The following is a 22,182-nucleotide window of genomic DNA, read 5'->3' on the forward strand; positions in this document are numbered from 1 at the left end:
AATAAGAACCAAAACTTATTTTAAATTTATGGTTTTGAAAACAAATTGGTAGTTTGCTTTAAAAAGTTATGACATATCAAAGATGTTATAAATTAGTTTCTCTTAGGTTTTCATTTTAAACTCTGTTATAACAGTATTATGGAAGGCAATATGTGGATGTCCTCGAAGCATTCAAAATTAGAGATGTGTGTAAGTAGTTTACAATCATCAGACATTTTGGAAGAGAGATTTATACATCACCGTTACCTAAACATTACATTGCACATTGGATTTATGTGTTTGTTCCAATATGTTACACTATGTGTGAAGTTCAGGACCAGCCTTTAGTAAGTATAGGGAAAGGTACTGGCTACATGAAAACATTTTTTTCCCCACATGCCATTTACATTCTCAGGTATGAAATTCAGTTAATTTGTAAAATGCTTCACATCCTGGATTCGTCTTAGTTTCTCCATGGTGTCGTTTCACATGTTGCTCTATCTTTGTGTTTTCTAGAAACTGATAAATAGGTCTATAATTTGCCTTCAAATTTAATTTCATACTAACAAGTAAACATCTTTGATAGTGTTAGATTGATAATTTAGAGTAAACAAATTTTATTCTAATGTACTTGGAGAGTGGATTTTGATATGAAGGAAAATTAAGGGACAGGATGCCATCCAGAGGGATGAAGGGTTCAGGGCAGAGACAGAGAGACGAGAGTATCAGACAATTTTTCTTCTACCAATTTTGACTCAGGCTTATCCTAATAAATCATAAATTGTTTGAAGAAATGCAAAGTGTTCTAATAGACCTAACCCTGAATCCTGGTCTAACAATGTATAATATGTAATGTATAGTGACCATAATAACTCCAAACAAGATCCGAAAAGATGACATGAAAAAAATATATAAAATATTGAAAAGGAAATTTTTCTGTCTAACGTCCCAATTTCTTTATGGTCCAAAACTTGAAAAAGTAAAACATTTGACATAAAATAGAAGTGCATCATCCAGTTTAGCTTTTTTCTATTAAGTTGTTCATTAATTAATTCAAAGAACGTCTAATGAGCACCTGCTAAGTGCCAGGCAATCTGTTAGCTTCTCTGAGAGGACTTTGTTCCTCAACGCCCTCCATGCTACTCTGAGGTCATCTGCCTCTGCTGTGTGGTCCCATGGTACCCTGTGCATTTCACTACTATAGAAGTTATTACTAGGTATTGCAGTCATCTGTTTCTTTCCCTGTTTTCTTCCCACTAGTCTGTACGTCCCAAATCTCATTTTTGTATCTGCACAACTAAATATAATGCCTTCCAGTCACAGTTTCTCAAATGTTTATTGAATGAATGAGCAAAGCACAATCCGTGCTTTAATAAGTGATTGCAGGCTTATAAACCCTTGTATAATAAGGCTCAAAACCCAAAAGGGTGCTTTTTGGAGATTATGAGAGAGTATATTATGGGAGATTTGATAATGTTTATATAAGAGAAAATGACATTTAAGTGATAGTTAATCATAATCAGATATTTGCCAGAGCTAAATAGAAGGGGTCAATATGTTTGTATGGAGGCTACAAGGTAAAAGAGATCATGACAGTTTTAGAAAGCAGCAAGGGAGTTGGTATGTCTAGAGCATAGAAGTGGTGGGCTGGGAAAGTATATTAAGACCAGATTATGAAAGGACTCTGATACTATGCTAAAGTATGCTAAATCTACATGTATACTATGCTAAATCTACATGTTTCCCTGTCAGTGGAGGTTACCCAAGCTAGGTAAAAGACCATTCTGATAGCACCTTACAGGATAAATGAGTGGAAAGGGACTCTTGGCAAGAGAAAAGTTTAGAATTGTTGAGAAATCCAGGAGGAAGGTTCTTAAGATCTAAAGCAAGATTTTTGCACTGGGTCTAATGGATATTCAGCATTTTAAGGAAATATTTGAGCTACATTTCTACTTAGCTTCAGCAAGTAGGTCTATACGATCTTAGTCTTTGCCTAATCTACACCCTATTATGCTTAATTCTTCACCCAGCTAAACATCATTTGAACAGTCAAACCAAGGAGGTAACATTGTTAGCCTGAGCTCAGAGCCCTGACGCTGACTCAGGCTACTAAACCCCAGCTTTATAACATACAGCATGTTAGAATTTAAATTAGAATTTTCATCACAGACTTAAATGTCATGAACATGTTATTGTTTTAATTTCTTGCATTAAAATAAACTAGTAGTAGAAAATGCCGTGTTTCTCCAGTTCAGTTAATCATATGCTATATAAAATTCTCTTTCTTGCCCAACACTCCCATCTCTAGCATCACAAAACACATAGAACTATAGTGAGAAAGCTTCATAATATATTGGTTTCCAGAATAAGTTTCCTAATCACATGGTTCTCATGTGAAAGGGGGAATAATTAGAGCTGGGCATTTTCTAAAAACAACTAAAATCAGGTTGAAGCAGCCTACTGTCTTAGTCTTCGGGTCTTACAAAATTCTATTGTTAGGAGAGGAGGAAAAGAACCTTGAGATAATATCTAGTAGAATTGCATCTAATATTTTAAAGAAGGTGTTTTCATTAAACCTCTGAAGGACAGGAATATCAGTTATGATGGCTGGAATATAGGTGTAAATGAGGTATGTGCACTTCTAGAGTTCTGGAGCTTTCCATCTCTTTGACCTTCAAAAGAGCACTTTGAAACCCACTTCACAGAACTCAGATGGAAATGGATACATTAAAAAAAAAAGAAAAGTCATTCATGCATTTGGCAAAGATTAATGGAAGGCTGCTACTGTTTGCGTTGCAGAGTTGTATGGGGATTGTCTCCTCGTACTTTGATGTGGAGGATTTTCTAATATTACTCTCTGATCTCTGGCTAGATTGGATATTCACTAGGGAAGTCATTCAAAGATAAAATAGGGAATAATGCCAAAATCGGGACACAATAAAGGTATTAGAGCTATAAACCTAAGCGGTACTGGTTTGCTACTAAAATTAGCAGCTAAAATGTTAAAGAATTGTTAAAGAATGTTAAATGTTAAAGAATTGCATAAGGAAAGTGCTAAGATAAAAAGACTGAAAATAGAAGTAAATAAAAATATCAGCTTCACAGCAAGGAGGAAGAAAAGAATGGAAAGGTTAAAAATAGTGATGAAAAAACTGATGTCATTTTTCATTTATCTTGATGAATATGGTAAAAGAAATTAAAAATATAAATTATGATGGTAAAAATTTTAGGAAAAAATTCAAGTGTCTATTATTTGCATAGACAACTTAACTTTACAAGATATAATTGTCCAAAGTTTCATATAACTTTACTTCTGAAGGTACTGTTTGGAAATCCTGTTAATGAGGCAGTAGTAATAATGAAATACCTCCTAGAAAGATGATTCATTATTCAGTGCAGTACAGTCCAGCGAGTTTCAAGTTGTGTAATTGTGATAGCAGCAGAAAGTGACAAAGAAGAAACTTTGTTACAGGGTACAATTTAAGTACAGTATTTGAGAAGTGATTGAGAAAGACATTTTCCCCTGAAAGTAGAACCAACTAATCTGCCTTGCTTTCTTTTTCACAGTGTTTCATCATAATGTTTTCCCTTGTTGAATAATGACTGTGACATTCTTTTTCCTACCTTGACATATTTTTCAAGGAGGCATATTAATAATTCTTAAATATGTTTTAAAATATTGGTTTTAATTGGAAAAACAATTATAATATTGATTGTTCATGGCTCAGTGTCTTGGCACATCCTTCTTGTGCCAACGACTGTTGACCATAAAAACAGAATTGTGATTTTAAATTATATTGTGCTTGTTTAATATAGCATGTACACTTCCCTGGCTCATAGTGGGCTGCTTCACCAAACTGTATAAAACTGGCTTACTTTTTAAAATTCTCCAGCACAGGATGGTACACTGCATGCATAATTCAATTTGTTGAAGCATCCTAGAAAATTTTTCTTTATTGTTAAAATTGTAGCAACAAGAAGAAATTAATTACTTGTTATAACACAAAGAACTTTTATGCTATATTCCCAATTTTGTTTTATACTGAAGACTTGATTTGCAAATGTGAGTGAAAGATTGACTTTAAATATCTAGAGATGATTAGCTGCCAGCTCTAATCAAATTGAGAAGTAATTAGCAAATCAAAACTTGATTAGCTCTTTGCTTGATTTACTAAAATTACAGTTTATTCAGTTTAAATAATGGGGGAGGGGAGTTTTCTATACTCCAGATACAGCAGAGTCTACTATGTTAGGGCAGGAGGGGTACTCACTACTTTAAGTACTTTCTAAACCTGACAATACTTTTCTGTTCCTTTACGATACTACAGTACTATATATTAGTATTTTACTTTTACTTTTCTGAGAATAAAACTTTCTCTTGATTGTTATGTATAATACAATGTTATATATGAGTTAACTTTTTAAGGATCATTTTAAGTATATGTAGAATCATTGTTTAATCATGGATATGTCAGGTATGTTCAGGATTTTTTCAATTGTTAGATACAAAAGGCTTGCAAGGTGTACTGATCCATGACTAAATGATTGGATATTTTAGATTAAGGTAAAGGAAAACAAACAGTACACCACTGTATTAGTCAGCTGGGACTGCTATAGCAGAATACCAAAGGCTGGGTGGTTTAAATAACAGAATTGTACTTTCTTATGCTTCTGGAGCCTGGAAATCTAGGATCAAGGTGACAGTAAGATTGGTGTCTCGTGTGGAATCTCTCCTTGCGTTGTAGATGGTCACCTTCTTTTGTGTCCTCAAAAGCCTTTCTTCTGTGTGCAGGACAGTGGTGGTGGGGGGAACCCTGATGTCTCTTTCTCTTCTTCTTAGGACACAAGTCCTGTCAGGTTAGGGTCCCACATTTATGACCTCATTTAACCCTTATTACCTACTGCCTTATCGGTCCTGTCTCCAAATGCAGTGACATTGGGGGTTAGAGCTTCAATATGTGAATTTTGGGGGACACATTTAAGTCCATAACTACCACTGATCAGTGTTTCTATACGAAACAGACTTATTGGAAAAAGCAAATGGCAGAAGAGAAGAAAATCATTGCTGCCTGGGAACCATCAGTGCTAACAGCAGCTGTGGGGCAATGTGAGGAGCAGCAGTGGAATTCGGAGCCTGACGTGTCCTCAACACCTCTGGAGGAAGCAGGCAGAGCTAGAGTCATCTCTCTAGAGTTGACCCTCTAGGAGTGTTTTTCTTTGTGTGTGTGTGGTACGCGGGCCTCTCACTGTTGTGGCCTCTCCCATTGCAGAGCACAGGCTCCGGACGCGCAGGCTCAGCGGCCATGGCTCACGGGCACAGCCGCTCCGCGGCATGTGGGATCTTCCCCGACCGGGGCACGAACCCGTGTCCCCTGCATCGACAGGCGGACTCTCAACCACTGCGCCACCAGGGAAGCCCTCTAGGAGTGTTTTGTTTTGTTTTGTTTTGTTTGTTACACTTATCAAGCTTTTGTCCAAAAGTAAACATGGTGGCTCTTAGCCAAAATTAGATGTGGAACTAAGTGACTCTCATTTTATGTATTTCTATAACTTTGAAGTCTCAATAATTGCCAAACCAGCAGCACATTATTGTCTGTCAGCTATTTGTTTGGTGATTGAGTAATTCATCCCTTCCTAGGTAAAGCCAGAAGGTTCACAATGTTTATACGTTAAGAAAAACCTTTTTCTGGCTCCCTCAGAATACTAGCACAATTATATAAGGATATTCCTCGTGAAATATTTTTTAAGCATTCTATTTTTGAAGATGCTTAGTGATCTTAATTGTTAAAAAGTTACTTCTAGTTTTTGAAAATATAGATTATAAACAAATTCCTATCTTTCTCTCCACTAGAAAGAGTTCTGTGGGACATACTTAGGCATCATTTTTTACAGTTATATTGAAATTCTGATTTGTGGAAAATTAAAATTATATCTGATTTTTATTTAATATTTAAGGGTTTTATTTCTTACCCCATATCAGTTAGTTTTAGATTCTTTCAAGTAAGGCATTTAAAACACAAATCAGCTTTAGAAATATGACAGAACTGTTGAAACAGTTACAGGGTGAGCTCATTTCATTGCGTTTTGCTTTATTGTGCTTCACAGCTATTGCATTTTCTACAAATTGAAGGTTTGTGGCAACCCTGCATCTATTCTAGCAAGTCTATCAGTGCCATTTTTCTAATAACATTTGCTCACTCCACGTCTCTGGTCACATTTTGGTGATTCTCATATTTCAGACGTTTTTATTATAATTATAGTTGTATGGTGATCTGTGAAGAGTGATCTTTGAAGTTACTATTGTAATTGTTTTGGGATTCCATGAACCGCACCCATGTAAGACAATGAACTTAATCGATAAATGTTGTATGTTCTGACTGCTGCAATGACTGGCATTCACCCATCTCTCTTTCTCCTCTGGCCTCCCTGTTCCCTCAGACACAATATTGAAATGAGGCCAATTAACAACCTTACAATAACCTGTAAGTCAAAAGCTAGAAATGATTAAGTGTAGGAAGGAAGGCATGTCAAAAGCAAAGATAAGATGAAAACTCAGCCTCTTACACCAGTTAGCCAAGTTGTGAATGCAAAGAAAAAGTTCTTGAAGGAAATTAAAAGTGCAACTCCAGTGAACACAGAAATGATAAGAAAGTGAAACTCTTATAGGTGATATGGAGAAAGTTTTAATCATCTGGATAGATGATCAAACCAGCCACAACATTCCCTTAAGTCAAAACTTAATCCAGGGGCTTCCCTGGTGGTGTAGTGGTTGAGAGTCCGCCTGCCAATGCAGGGGGCACGGGTTCGTGCCCCGGTCTGGGAAGATCCCACATGCCGCGGAGCGGCTGGGCCCGTGAACCATGGCCGCTGAGCCTGCGCATCCGGAGCCTGTGCTCTTCAATGGGAGAGGCCGCAACAGTGAGGGGCCCGTGTACCACAAAAAAAAAAAAAAAAAAAAAAATCCAGAGCAAGACCCTAAATCTCTTCAATTCTGTGTAGTCTCACACAGGTGAGGAAGGTGCAGAAGAAAAGTTTAAAGCTAGCAGAGGTTGGTTCATGAGGTTTAAGGAAGGAAGCCAAGCTGTCTCCATAACATAATGCAAGGTGAAGCAGCAAGTATAGATGTAGGAGCTTTAGCAAGCTATCCAGAAGATCTAGCTAAGATAATTAGTGATGGCGGCTATGCTAAACAACAGATTTTCAGTATAGACTAAACAGCCTTATATTGGAAGAAGGTGCCATCTAGTTTTCTCAAGAGAAGTCAGTGCCTAGCTTCAGAGCATCAAAGGACAGGCTGACTCTCTGTTAGTTTTCTTACACCAGTAGGTCCTTACTGGGCTTAATTCAGTCTACTTTTATAATTTCCCTAGTATCCCATACATATTTCCTCCTTCATTTATTCTGAATTTCTATTAATTCAATTTACTTATTGATTTGTTATACAATTGAAATGATTTATCTCCTGCTCATCAAGGAATTGTTTCACAGCACTCTTGTCTGAACTTGAATACAGATTTCTGCCCACGTGTCAATAGTGTAATTTAGGTAATTGACAGAGACAAAGCCAGTTCACAAAGTTAATTAAATTTTCCATCTCTTCACTTTCAATTAGTTTCATTGATATGACATGTTTTTCTCTATTTAATGTCTCACCATTATCACTAGGCAGCACACAGGTCATGCTAGTCTGTCAAATAAATAGCAATTATTAAAATAGTCTCTAAGTAGACACTATTTTGATATTTTAATTGTCCTCTTTGAACAGCTGAGTGTTGTATTAGTATTTACTTCATTTATGTAGCAATTTTAATTGGTTCTTGAAGGTTTTTTGTGTTTTTTCTTTCATATCTGGGAACCAGAAAAGGGTAATGGAATGCAAAGGAAGTAAGTAATAGTAGTATAATATCTCTTACTACAGTGTGATAGATAAAATATTAGTTTAAGACTATAGGGTCCTTAAATTAATCCTGATTATTTATGCCCTCCTTATTGTATAAAGATCACTTATGATATGGGACAGATAACTACGTTGGATCTGTTTAAACCTAAAGAACTTTTATAGGAGTGCTATTAAGGAAATATTTATAGACTAATGTTATATTCACTCTGAGGAGACGTCTAATAATCATTGAACATTTTGTCTAATACTGAGATTTCACCAAAGTGGCTTTACTTTTACATACATACATACATACACAATTACAAAAATATTAGTACTTTTTTCTTTTGATATGTTTTTGAATTTCCCTTTTGTAAAAGCCATGTAATATTCATAGAAGTGAATAGTCTGTCAAGAATAGCAGTTTAGTTTCTTATATTTTTACTAATAAATTCATATTCATAAAAGCTCCCTTACTCCTTTTCCCTCCCACAGTGGAATTCCTGTCATGTAACAAACAAGAAATAACTTACTGTTTTGGTGATTTATGTATTTACATATTCTACTTGCCCTGTATTCAGAAAGAGAAGTTAACTAGGCTGGCTGGAGGAATTATTTTTTACAGTATAACATCCTTCTCTATGGAAATCGAGATCATTTAAAATAAAATATGTGTGTTTTAAGGCAATAGCAAAAACAATTGAAACAATATGTATGTTACAAAAAGTGTTATTTGAATTTAGACCACTTGACTGACTCCTAAGAGAAGAGATTAGCATTATTTTTTCTATAATGGCCATCTCAACCTTTATCTCTACTTTCTGAGAACACTTCGGTTTCTTAAGAGTTTGTTCTAGTTATTTAAGAGTAAAAAATCATATGTGCTCATTGGTTAGTGTAATATTTTTGTAGAGTCCTTGAGATGTTCATTCTAAATTAACTATTTTATAGAACAGAAAAGTTAACAAGTAGCCACAAAATATGGCTGAGATATGTATTGCTTCTGAATTTTTATATTGCATTCTGTTTTTCAGGAAGTTCTACTTTTCATGTTTTGAAATATGTGAAGAAAATATATTCTAAAAACGAGCAATATTTAGTTATGCTCCACTATCATATAGCTCCAGATATCACTGTTTTAAAATGCCTTTAGCTACAATAATCATAATTACTTGTTACCTTAAGAGAAAGGGAATTTATTCTAAGGATATGTATCTCACAGAATTAAAGGAAAGGCTTAACAATGGACTTCACCAGAGCAGCTCTTAGATCACCAAGGGCACCATTGATTCTGTTGTGTTGAGTTCTGCCATTGATGTGACTCAGCTATGAGCTCATTCACATTCTGTGTCTCATGGTTCAAATTCTAAATGTCGGTTGGCTTAGTCCAGTTATAGGTTATCTCTTATTTGGTCAGGTACTGGTCAACTATGGTCAAAGAGGTTGTGTCACATTATATTGTACAACAGGACAACCAGGCCTGTGGGAGAGGGAGTGTACTGGAGAGGATTGGGGAGAAGTCAGGATGAAAGGAGAGCAAGGAAGAAATCAATACCCATTATAGTCATCACTGTGAGGCCTTTTCAGGCTTGTTAAAATTGTATCTTCTCTGTGAAACGTCTTCATTTCTGGAGAGAGTTCTCACCTTTCCTCTTAAATCCTAGTAGCACTAATTCCATATAATTAAAATGAGCTTGTCATATTCTGTCCTGTATGTTAGTTATTTTTTGAAGTCACTTGTTTTAGTTCTTCAAACATTGTTACTCTTCAAGTAACTGAATATCCTGTATATGGCAAAAGGTTATGTTCTCAGCATTCAGCTTCCCCCTGTACCAGGGGCACAAGAGGTGAAACTTTGTGAAAAATTCCTCGAGAAAAAGTTGAGATCTTCATGTATACATATTAGACTGGTAGGGAAGTAGGGAGAAACATTTCTGTGCAAGTAAACAAAACCTATCTTTTGAATAGCCTTTAATAATTGTGTTTGAAAAGATGAGCAAGTACATGTAATAACCCGGAATAATGTTATAATATTTCTGCTAAGTAAAACAAAAGACACACCAAAAAAATAAAGGTTCAAACAACTTTCAGAAATACACAAAAGATACTGATTTGTGTGTGTGTATATATGACTGTGTGAATTTGTAGGTATTTCTCTACATATATTTTAGAATAAAAAAAAAAAACTTTTGGAAAAATAAATGCCAGAATATTAAATCTGATTTTTCTAGACCAGTGGTTCTCACAGTGTGGGGACCAGTTGTTCTCAAAGTGTGGACATACAGCATCAATGTCACCTCGGAACTTGTTAAAACGCAAATTTTATCTACTGAATCAGAAATTCTGGGAATAGGGCCCAGCACTCTGAATTTTAATAAGCCTAGATGCTGTCAGGGTGACTCTGTTGGGCACTAAAGTTTGAGAAACAGTACTTTAGTCTAAATGATGTGATTACAAGAGATTTATTTTCTCCCTGGTGCTTGATGAATATCTCCTTTATTTGAATGTATAAAGTACTTCAAATGTTAATTTCCTAGAGAGGGATGCCTTCTGAATAGCCCCATTGTATACTTCTTTGTAAATTCTACTCTTGCAAGGCTGGTTTGCATATACTATGTGCAATAAATGCATTCTGATAGCTTGATTGAAATTGGCTCCAAAGTGTACCTCCATCTCTGCCTCTTGTGGATTCAAAGGAATGTATTGAGTATGGTTCACCAAGACCAAGGTTCATGGTTTGAACAACTTTTGGTAATGAAGTGTGAAATAGTTTATTTTAATGCATTTCTTCAGGGCTACAACAGACGTAAAAATGTATCTTGTGTAAACCATATCACAGCACAAGTATGGAATTATTAATTTCAAAAATTTAAATAGGAACTAATTACATTCTGGAAAAGGCAAGAACTTTCTATTGAGCTGGAAGTCAACATAAATGTCTCATTATTCTTGATTTTATTGATGCCTGAGGGTCATATTAAAGGTCACTTAACAAGAGCAATGACAAGGAAGAAAGAAAGTTGCAAATCAGTTTTATCTTTGGGGATTTGTACTTTATCCATTTAATTTTTCCAGCCCTTAAAGATTTATAACAGCTGTTTTACTTTTGTATTTTGTACTCTGGGAAATATAAAGGCACCGTTAGTTAACAGGAAGGAATTTGGATAAAGAGAAGCTCGATAGAAATGATTTTTAGGAGGGAAATAAATACAGTTCCAACAAGACTAAAAATAAAGAGAGATGAAGAAGAACAAATAATGACTTTAGCTATAATAAAATGTTGAAAAATGGATTGCATTGAATATAAATATTTTGAGTTTTCTTCTTTATAGATTGTATAAATTTCTACATAGTCTTATCATTCTTTAAGTGAAGTTCAGATCATACTAAACTGTGATAGGTTTCCCAAACTCCCTTAATCTATTTCTTTCTAAACTCTGACTGCACTTATCGTTTGTGTTATATAAGCTTAGCACTTGTTTATATTAGTTTATGACTAAATTTAAAAAAATGGTTTAGGATGTCATTCTTATTTATCCAATTAAATAGTACATACATTGAGAGCCAAGAGATACAATGACTGCTTCCCTCATACCCTTGCTTATGGTCTTTGTAATTGTTTTTAAAATATGTTAATTGTTTAGGGCATGAGCCTTCTAGAAGCAGGAGACAGTATGTGACATCTGCGTTAGTTATCTATTGAATGTTAACAAATTACCTTAAAATTATGTGGCTTCAAACAACACATATTGATTATCTCATGGTTTATTTGAATTAGGAATCTTTTTTTTTTAATTTTATTTTTATTTTTTTTATTTTTTGCTTTATAACAAATTTAATCAGTTATACATATACATATGTTCCCATATCCCCTCCCTTTTGCGTCTCCCTCCCACCCTCCCTATCCCACCCCTCCAGGCGGTCACAAAGCACCGAGCTGATCTACCTGTGCTATGCGGCTGCTTCCCACTAGCTATCTACCTTACGTTTGGTAGTGTATATATGTCCATGCCGCTCTTTCACTTTGTCACAGCTTACCCTTCCCCCTCCCCATATCCTCAAGTCCATTCTCTAGTAGGTCTGTGTCTGTATTCCTGTCTTACCCCTATGTTCATCATGACTTTTTTTTTCTTAAATTCCATATATATGTGTCAGCATACAGTATTTGTCTTTCTCTTTCTGACTTACTTCACTCTGTATGACAGACTCTAGGTCCATCCACCTCATTACAAATAGCTCAGTTTCATTTCTTTTTATGGCTGAGTAATATTCCATTGTATATATGTGCCACATCTTCTTTACCCATTCATCCGATGATGGACACTTAGGTTGTTTCCATCTCCGGGCTATTGTAATTAGGGCTGCTATGAACATTTTGGTACATGTCTCTTTTTGAATTATGGTTTTCTCAGGGTATATGCCCAGTAGTGGGATTGCTGGGTCATATGGTAGTTCTATTTGTAGTTTTTTAAGGAACCTCCATACCGTTCTCCATAGCGGCTGTACCACTTACATTCCCACCAGCAGTGCAAGAGTGTTCCCTTTTTTCCACACCCTCTCCAGCATTTATTGTTTCTAGATTTTTTGATGATGGCCATTCTGACTGGTGTGAGATGATATCTCATTGTAGTTTTGATTTGCATTTCTCTAATGAGTAAAGATGTTGAGCATCCTTTCATGTGTTTGTTGGCAGTCTGTATATCTTCTGTGGAGAAATGTCTATTTAGGTCTTCTGCCCATTTTTGGATTGGGTTGTTTGTTTTTTTGTTATTGAGCTGCATGAGCTGCTTATAAATTTTGGAGATTAATCCTTTGTCAGATGCTTCATTTGCAAATATTTTCTCCCATTCTGAGGGTTGTCTTTTGGTCTTGTTTATGGTTTCCTTTGCTGTGCAAAAGCTTTGAAGTTTCATTAGGTCCCATGTGTTTATTTTTGTCTTTATTTCCATTTCTCTAGGAGGTGGGTCAAAAAGGATCTTGCTGTGATTTATGTCATAGAGTGTTTGGCCTATGTTTTCCTCTAAGAGTTTGATAGTGTCTGGCCTTACATTTAGGTCTTTAATCCATTTTGAGCTTATTTTGTGTATGGTGTTAGGCAGTGATCTAATCTCATATTTTTACATGTCCCTATCCAGTTTTCCCAGCACCACTTATTGAAGAGACTGTCCTTTCTCCACTGTACATTCCTGCCTCCTTTATCAAAGATAAGGTGACCATATGTCCGTGGGTTTATCTCTGGGCTTTCTATCCTGTTCCATTGATCTATCTTTCTGTTTTTGTGCCAGTACCACACTGTCTTGATCACTGTGGCTTTGTAGTATAGTCTGAAGTCAGGGAGCCTGATTCCTCCAGCTCCATTTTTCGTTCTCAAGATTGCTTTGGCTATTCGGGGTCTTTTGTGTTTCCATACAAATTGTGAAATTTTTTGCTCGAGTTCTGTGAAAAATGCCAGTGGTAGTTTGATAGGGATTGCATTGAATCTGTAGATTGCTTTGGGTAGTAGAGTCATTTTCACAATGTTGATTCTTCCAATCCAAGAACATGGTACATCTCTCCATCTATTTATGTCATCTTTAATTTCTTTCATCAGTGTCATATAATTTTCTGCATACAGGTCTTTTGTCTCCTTAGGTAGGTTTATTCCTAGATATTTTATTCTTTTTGTTGCAATGGTAAATGGGAGTGTTTCCATGATTTCACTTTCAGATTTTTCATCATTAGTATATAGGAATGCCAGAGATTTCTGTGCATTAATTTCTTATCCTGCAACTTTACCAAATTCATTGATTAGCTCTAGTAGTTTTCTGGTAGCATCTTTAGGATTCTCTATGTATAGTATCATGTCATCTGCAAACAGTGACAGCTTTACTTCTTCTTTTCTGATTTGGATTCCTTTTATTTCCTTTTCTTCTCTGATTGCTGTGGCTAAAATTTCCAAAACTATGTTGAATAAGAGTGGTGAGAGTGGGCAGCCTTGTATTGTTGCTGATCTTAGTGGAAATGGTTTCAGTTTTTCACCATTGAGTACGATGTTGGCTGTGGGTTTGTCATATATGGCCTTTATTATGTTGAGGAAAGTTCCCTCTATTCCTACTTTCTGCAGGGTTTTTATCATAAAGGGGTGTTGAATTTTGTCAAAAGCTTTCTCTGCATCTATTGAGATGATCATATGGTTTTTCTCCTTCAATTTGTTAATATGGTGTATCACGTTGATTGATTTGCGTATATTGAAGAATCCTTGCATTCCTGGAATAAACCCCACTTGATCATGGTGTATGATTCTTTTAATGTGCTGTTGGATTCTGTTTGCTAGTATTTTGTTGAGGATTTTTGCATCTATGTTCATCAGTGATATTGGCCTGTAGTTTTCTTTCTTTGTGACATCCTTGTCTGGTTTTGGTATCAAGGTGATGGTGGCCTCGTAGAATGAGTTTGGGAGTGTTCCTCCCTCTGCTATATTTTGGAAGAGTTTGAGAAGGATAGGTGTTAGCTCTTCTCTAAATGCTTGATAGAATTCACCTGTGAAGCCATCTGGTCCTGGGCTTTTGTTTGTTGGAAGATTTTTTATCACAGTTTCAATTTCAGTGCTTGTGATTGGTCTGTTCATATTTTCTATTTCTTCCTGATTCAGTCTTGGCAGGTTGTGCATTTCTAAGAATTTGTCCATTTCTTCTAGGTTGTCCGTTTTATTGGCATAGAGTTGCTTGTAGTAATCTCTCATGATCTTTTGTATTTTTGCAGTGTCAGTTGTTACTTCTCCTTTTTCATTTCTAATTCTATTGATTTGAGTCTTCTCCCTTTTTTTCTTGATGAGTCTGGCTAATGGTTTATCAATTTTGTTTATCTTCTCAAAGAACCAGCTTTTAGTTTTATTGATCTTAGCTATTGTTTCCTTCATTTCTTTTTCATTTATTTCTGATGTGATTTTTATGATTTCTTTCCTTCTGCTAACTTTGGCATGTTTTTGTTCTTCTTTCTCTAATTGCTTTAGGTGCAAGGTTAGGTTGTTTATTCGAGATGTTTCCTGTTTCTTAAGGTGTATTGTATTGCTATAAACTTCCCTCTTAGAACTGCTTTTGCTGCATCCCATAGGTTTTGGGTTGTTGTGTCTCCATTGTCATTTGTTTCTAGGTATTTTATAATTTCCCCTTTGATTTCTTCAGTGATCACTTTGTTATTAAGTAGTGTATTGTTTAGCCTCCATGTGTTTGTATTTTTTACAGCTCTTTTCCTGTAATTGATATCTAGTCTCATAGCATTGTGGTCAGAAAAGATACTTGATACAATTTCAATTTTCTTAAATTTACCAAGGCTTGATTTGTGACCCAAGATATGATCTATCCTGGAGAATGTTCCATGAGCACTTGAGAAAAATGTGTATTCTGTTGTTTTTGGATGGAATGTCCTATAAATATCAATTAAGTCCATCTTGTTTTATGTATCATTTAAAGCTTGTGTTTCCTTATTTATTTTCATTTTGGATGATCTGTCCATTGGTGAAAGTGGGGTGTTAAAGTCCCCTACTATGATTGTGTTACTGTCGATTTCCCCTTTTATGGCTGTTAGTATTTGCCTTATGTATTGAGGTGCTCCTATGTTGGGTGCATAAATATTTACAATTGTTATATCTTCTTCTTGAATCGATCCCTTGATCATTATGTAGTGTCCTTCTTTGTCTCTTCTATTAGTCTTTATTTTAAAGTCTATTTTGTCTGATATGAGAATTGCTACTCCAGCTTTCTTTTGGTTTCCATTTGTATGGAATATCTTTTTCCATCCCCTTACTTTCAATCTGTATGTGTCTCTAGGTCTGAAGTGGGTCTCTTGTAGACAGCATATATATGGGTCTTGTTTTTGTATCCATTCAGCCAATTTGTGTCTTTTGGTGGGAGCATTTAGTCCATTTACATTTAAGGTAATTATCGATATGTATGTTCCTATTCCCATTTTCTTAATTGTTTTGGGTTCGTTATTGTAGGTCTTTTCCTTCTGTTGTGTTTCTTGCCTAGAGAAGTTTCTTTAGCATTTGTTGTAAAGCTGGTTTGGTGGTGCTGAACTCTCTCAGCTTTTGCTTGTCTGTGAAGGTTTTAATTTCTCCATCAAATTTGAATGAGATCTTTGCTGGGTAGAGTAATCTTGGTTGCAGGTTTTTCTCCTTCATCACTTTAATTATGTCCTGCCACTCTCTTCTGGCTTGTAGAGTTTCTGCTGAGAGATCAGCTGTTATCCTGATGGGGATTCCCTTGTGTGTTATTTGTTGTTTTTGCCTTGCTGCTTTTAATATGATTTCTTTGTGTTTAATTTTTGACAGTTTGATTATTATGTGTCTTGGCGTATTTCTCCTTGGATTTATTCTGTATGGGACTCTCTGTGCCTCCTGGACTTGATTAACTATTTCCTTTCCCATATTAGGGAACTTTTCAACTATAATCTCTTCAAATATTTTCTTTCCTTTTCTTTTTCTCTTCTTCTTCTGGAACCCCTATAATTCGAATGTTGGTGCGTTTAATGTTGTCCCAGAGGTCTCTGAGACTGTCCTCTGTTCTTTTCATTCTTTTTTCTTTATTTTGCTCTGCATCAGTTATTTCCCATATTTTATCTTCCACCTCACTTATCCGTTCTTCTGCCTCAGTTATTCTGCTATTGATCCCACCTAGAGTATTTTTCATTTCATTTATTGTGTTTTTAATCGATGCTTGATTCATCTTTAGTTCTTCTAGGTCCTTGTTAACTGTTTCTTGCATTTTGTCTATTCTATTTCCAAGATTTTGGATCTGGGAAACAGAATCTTGGATCATCTTTACCATCATTATTCTGAATTCTTTTTCAGGTAGACTGCCTATTACCTCTTCATTTGTTAGGTCTGGTGGGTTTTTTTCTTGCTCCTTCTCCTGCTGTGTGTTTTTCTGTCTTCTCATTTTGCTTATGTTACTGTGTTTGGGGTCTCCTTTTTTCAGGCTGCAGGTTCGTAGTTCCCCTTGTTTTTGGTGTCTGTCCCCAGTGGCTAAGGTTGTTTTAGTGGGTTGTGTAGGCTTCCTGGTGGAGGGGACTAGTGCCTGTGTTCTGGTGGATGAGGCTGGATCTTGACTTTCTGGTGGGCAGGTCCACGTCTGGTGGTGTGTTTTGGGGTGTCTGCGAACTTTTTATGATTTTAGGCCACCTCTCTGCTAATGGGTGGCGTTGTGTTCCTGTCTTGCTAGTTGTTTGGCATAGGGTGTCCAGCACTGTAGCTTGCTGGTCGTTGAGTGAAGCTGGGTGCTGCTGTTGAGATGGAGATCTCTGGAAGATTTTCGCCGTTTGATATTATGTGGAGCTGGGAGGTCTCTTGTGGACCAGTGTCCTGAAGTTGGCTCTCCCACCTCAGAGGCACAGCGCTGTCTCCTGGCTCCTCAATTTGGGATGATTTGTGGTCTATTCATGTATTCCACAGATGCAGGGTACATCAAGTTGATTGTGGAGCTTTAATCCGCTGCTTCTGAGGCTGCTGGGAGAGGTTTCCCTTTCTCTTCTTTGTTCTCACAGCTCCTGGGTCTCAGCTTTGGATTTGGCCCCGCCTCTGCGTGTAGGTCGCTGGAGGGCGTCTGTTCTTCGCTCAGACAGGACAGGGTTAAAGGAGCAGCCTCTTCGGGGACTCTGGCTCACTCAGGCCGGGCGGGAGGGAGGGGCACGGAGTGCGGGGCGAGCCTGCAGCGGCAGAGGTCGGCGCGACGTTGCACCAGCCCGAGGCACGCCGTGCGCTCTCCCAGGGAAGCCGCCCATGGATCCCAGGACCCCAGCAGTGGCGGGCTGCACAGGCTCCCGGAAGGGCGGTGTGGACAGTGACCTGCGCTCGCACACAGGCCTCTCGGCGGTGGCAGCAGCAGCCCCAGCGTCCCACGCCCGTCACTGGGCTCTGCGCTTTCCGTTGTGACTCGCGCCCGTCTGTGGAGCCCCTCCAAGCAGCGCTCTTAATCCCCTCTCCTCGCGCACCAGGAAACCAAGAGGGAAGAAAAAGTCTCTTGCCTCTTCGGCAGCTCCAGAGTCCTCTCGGACTCCCCGCCGGCCAGCTGTGGCACACCAGCCCCCTTCAGGCTGAGTTCTCGCCGCCAGCCCCAGTCCTCTCCACGCGCTCCAACCGAAGCCCGAGCCTCAGCCTCCAGCGCCGCCCGCTCCGGCGAGCGAGCAGACAAGCCCCTCGGGCTGGTGAGTGCCGCTTGGCACCGATCCTCTGTGCGGGAATCTCTCCGCTTTGCCCTACCCAGGTATGTGGGGAGTTTCTTGCCTTTTGGGAGGTCTGGGGTCCTCTGCCAGCGCTCAGTAGGTGTTCTGTAGGAGCTGTTCCACGTGTAGCTGTATTTCTGGTGTATCCATGGGGAGGAAGGTGATCTCCGCGTCTTACTCTTCCGCCATCTTTAACCCTCTTTTGAATTAGGAATCTTAGGCTCAGCTTAGTTGGATCCTTTGACTCAGAGTATCTTACAAAGCTAAAATTAAGGTTTAGGGGCATGTACAGTCATCACAAGGCTTGGCTGGTGAAGGATCTGCTTCTAAACCCACTCGTGGGGGTTAATGGCAGGATTCAGTTCCTCAGTGACTGTTGAACTGAAAGACTCAGTTCAGTGCAACACAGCAAATATAAATAAAGGTCCTAAAAGTAAAGGGATCATGTGGCAGCAACAAAGAAAGTGATGGGAGAAAGTGATAGAAAATGAAGGCAGAAGGAAAGAAGTGGAAGATTATGATAATTTTTTTCAAATGTCAATGTGCATATGAATAAACTGGGGATCTTTTAAAATGTAGATTTAAATTCAGAAAGTCTAGAATGGTACCTGAGATTTTGCATGTCCTACCAAGTGATGTTGATGCTGCTGGTCTGAGGAACACACTCTGAGTAGCAAGGAATGAGGGTATTAGAGATTATTATGCAGATTATTGACTTTTACTGGGAGTGATGTAAGCCATGCAAAGGATTTGAACAGAGATGTATTGTGGTCTTCTCTCAGGCTGATATGTTTAGAGTAGATTTTCACTGGCAGAAGTAGAGATGGGGAAACCAATAAAAAGCCTGCTGAAATAAACAGATGATGATAGTGACCTAGGGAAAGGCTGTAACAGTGGAAAGGGTAAGAAGTGGAATTTTTCTAGGTATATTTTGAAGGTGGAACTTACAGAATCATTTGATGGCTTAGTTATTGTATGTGAGTGAATAAGAGGAATGTAAAAGGATCAAGGTTTTTGACTTAAGCAACAGGAACATGGTGATTGTTGGTTTTTGAGAAGGGGAAGACTAAAGTAGCAGATTTGTCAGGAAAAATTAGGAATTTTGGACAATTTAGCTTTGTGACTGCTTATTGGATATCCAAAAGGAGATGTTAAATATGTAATTCTGGAGTTCAGATAATAAATCTTTCTGGAGACATAAATTTGGAAAAAATCAGATTATAAATGATTTTTTAACTTATAAGAGTATATGATGTCACCTAAGGAGTAATTTCTATTAGAGAACTAGTCCAAATACTGGAACATTTTAACTTCAGGAAATTTATAAAACAAGGCTAAGGCAGCAAACAAGACTCAAAAAGAGCAAACAGTAACTTAGGAAAATCAGAAGTCACCAGTCCCAAGAGCCGAGTGAAGAAAGTGTTTCAAGTGTTTAAGTAGGGATCAATGTTGTTAAATGTTGCTGTAGTTTAAGGAAGACTTTAGACTGAGAATTGACCATTAGATTTAGCATCTCAAAAGTTACCGATGACCTTGACAATAGCAAGCAGCTCAGTGAGTTTGTGGAGACAAAAGCCTTATTGGAGCCAGCTTAAGAGAATGAGAGTGGATAAGTTGAAGACTGGATGACTAGATAACTATTTGAAATAGTTTTGCAATAAATGGGAGCAGAGAAACTAGGTGTTCCCTGGAGGGGAAGTTGGTCGAGAGTGGGATTTATTAAGAGAGGGGAAATAAGATCATGGCTGTATGCCAGTAGGGTATATCCAATAAAGAGGAAAAACCTGATGATGTAGTGGTAAAACGTGACAATTACTTGAGTATTTTTGAGTAGACAAGAGGGTGTGGGAACTAACGTGTAAGAGTAATACAAGCTTTAGAAAGAAGTATGAAAAATTAATTCATTCTAACAGTTTAACAGAAGGGAAGGAAGTATATATGAGCAAAATAGTGAGTAGATGTGTTAATGAGAATTTACTGTAGTTGTTTTTTTTTAATCTAACTATAGTTGATTTACAATACTGTGTTAGTTCCAGGTGCACAGCACAGTGATTCAGTTATGTGTATATTCTTTTTCAGATACTTTTCCATTATAGGCCATTATAAGATATTGAATATGGTTTACTGTACTATACAGTAAATCCTTGTTCATTATTTTATATATAGTGGTGTATATCTGTTAATCCCATACTACTAATTTATCCCTCTCCCCCTTTCCCCTTTGGTAATCATAAGTTTGTTTTCTATGTCAGTCTGTTTCTGTTTTGTAAATGAGTTCATTTGTATTATTTTTTGGATTCCACATATAAGTGATATATAATATTTGTCTTTCTCTGTCTGACTTCATTCAGTATGAGAATCCCTAGGTCCATCCATGTTGCTGCAAATGGCAATATTTCATTCTTTTTATGTGTGAGTAATATTCTATTATATATATGGAATATATATATTAATATTCCATTTTATATAGATACACACACACACACACACACATATACACACTACATCTTCTTTATCCATTCATCTGTTGATGAACACTTAGATTGCTTCCATGTCTTAGCTATTGTAAAAAGTGCTGCTATGAACATTGGGGTGCACTTATTTTTTGAATTAGAGTTTTCATCTTTTCTGTATATATGCCCAGGAGTGGGATTGCTGGATCATATGGTAACTCTATTTTTAGTTTTTTAAGGAAACTTCATAATGTTTTCCAGAGTGGCTGCACCATTTTACATTTCCACCAACGGGGTAGGAGGATTCTGTTTTCTCCAAACCACCCTTGTATTTATTATTTGTAGACTTTTTGATGATGACCATTCAGACAATTTGCATTTCTCTAATAATTAGTGATGTTGAGCATCTTTTAATATGTCTGTTGGCCAACTCTATGACTTCTTTGGAGAAATGTCTACTTAGGCCTTCTGCCCATTTTTTTTATTGGGTTGTTTGTTTTTTAGATATTGAGTTGTATAAGCTGTTTATATATTTTGGAAATTAAGCCCTTGTAACTCACAGTGTTTGCAAATATTTTCTCCCAGTCTGTAGATTGTCTTTTCGTTTTGTTTATAGTTTCCTTTGCTGTGCAAAGCTTATAAGTTTGATTAGGTTCCATTTGTTTATTTTTGCTTTTATTTATTTTGCCCTGATCTAAGAAAATATTGCTACAATTTATGTCACAGAATATTTTGCCTCTTTCCTCTTCTAGGAGTTTTATTTTTGTGTATGCTGTGAGGTAGTGTTCTAACTTCACTGATCTACATGAGTCTGTCCAGTTTTCCCAACACCACTTGCTGAAGAGACTATCTTTTCTCCATTGTATATTCTTGCCTCCTTTTTCAAAGATTAATTGACCATAGTTCTCTTCTGAGAGTTCCTTTTCTCAGTGAAATTGAGGCATGGCTATCTGCTAGGAAAGAGTAAAGCAGGTGATAGAGGTTTGATAAATAAGTAGAAGGTCTGGAGAGTCATCTAGGCTTGCAAAATGAATATCCTAGAGAAATATAGGAACTCTGCTTAGAAATAAAAACTCAAGATTAGTAGCCATGAATTTAAAGTTATATTAGACAGCCTTTAGTTGTTTGTTTCCCCAGGTATATTTTTTGTCACTCCCTTGAAATACTCCATACTGCCTTTAGGGTTAGTTAATTTTTCATGTACATATTCCAAGTCTAATTGACACAGGGGGCTTTTTTATAATTCTTACATTCTCTAAATCATTGGTCACAGTGCTTTCAACCTAATTGTAAATGATCGATTAACAATTTATCGCTTTAGTGATAAGCGAGGGAAAACCTGGAATGTAGAATTGGAAAAAAAAACTTAGATATCATTGAATCCATTTGCAGTAAATGATGTTGAAAAAATTAAGGACAGTATAAGTTAACAAACTGGCCTAAGGTCACACCATTTGTTCAGATTAGGAATCATAAAGTGGTGAGGAAATTCTTACGCTTTATTTTAAATATTGCATTTCATATTGGCTCACTCTGTTAAAGCTATCAGTAATCTTTTAGTCACCAAAAATGAGAATCAGGAATCCATTTTAGTAATTCCTTAATCTGAGCAACCTCTAATTGTTACCTTGTAATAAGAGCTGTCATTGTTTAGTGTTTATTTCATGCCAG

This window comes from Mesoplodon densirostris, chromosome 5 (genome assembly GCF_025265405.1).
Source record: "Mesoplodon densirostris isolate mMesDen1 chromosome 5, mMesDen1 primary haplotype, whole genome shotgun sequence".
In the NCBI taxonomy this organism is placed as follows: Eukaryota; Metazoa; Chordata; class Mammalia; order Artiodactyla; family Ziphiidae; genus Mesoplodon; species Mesoplodon densirostris.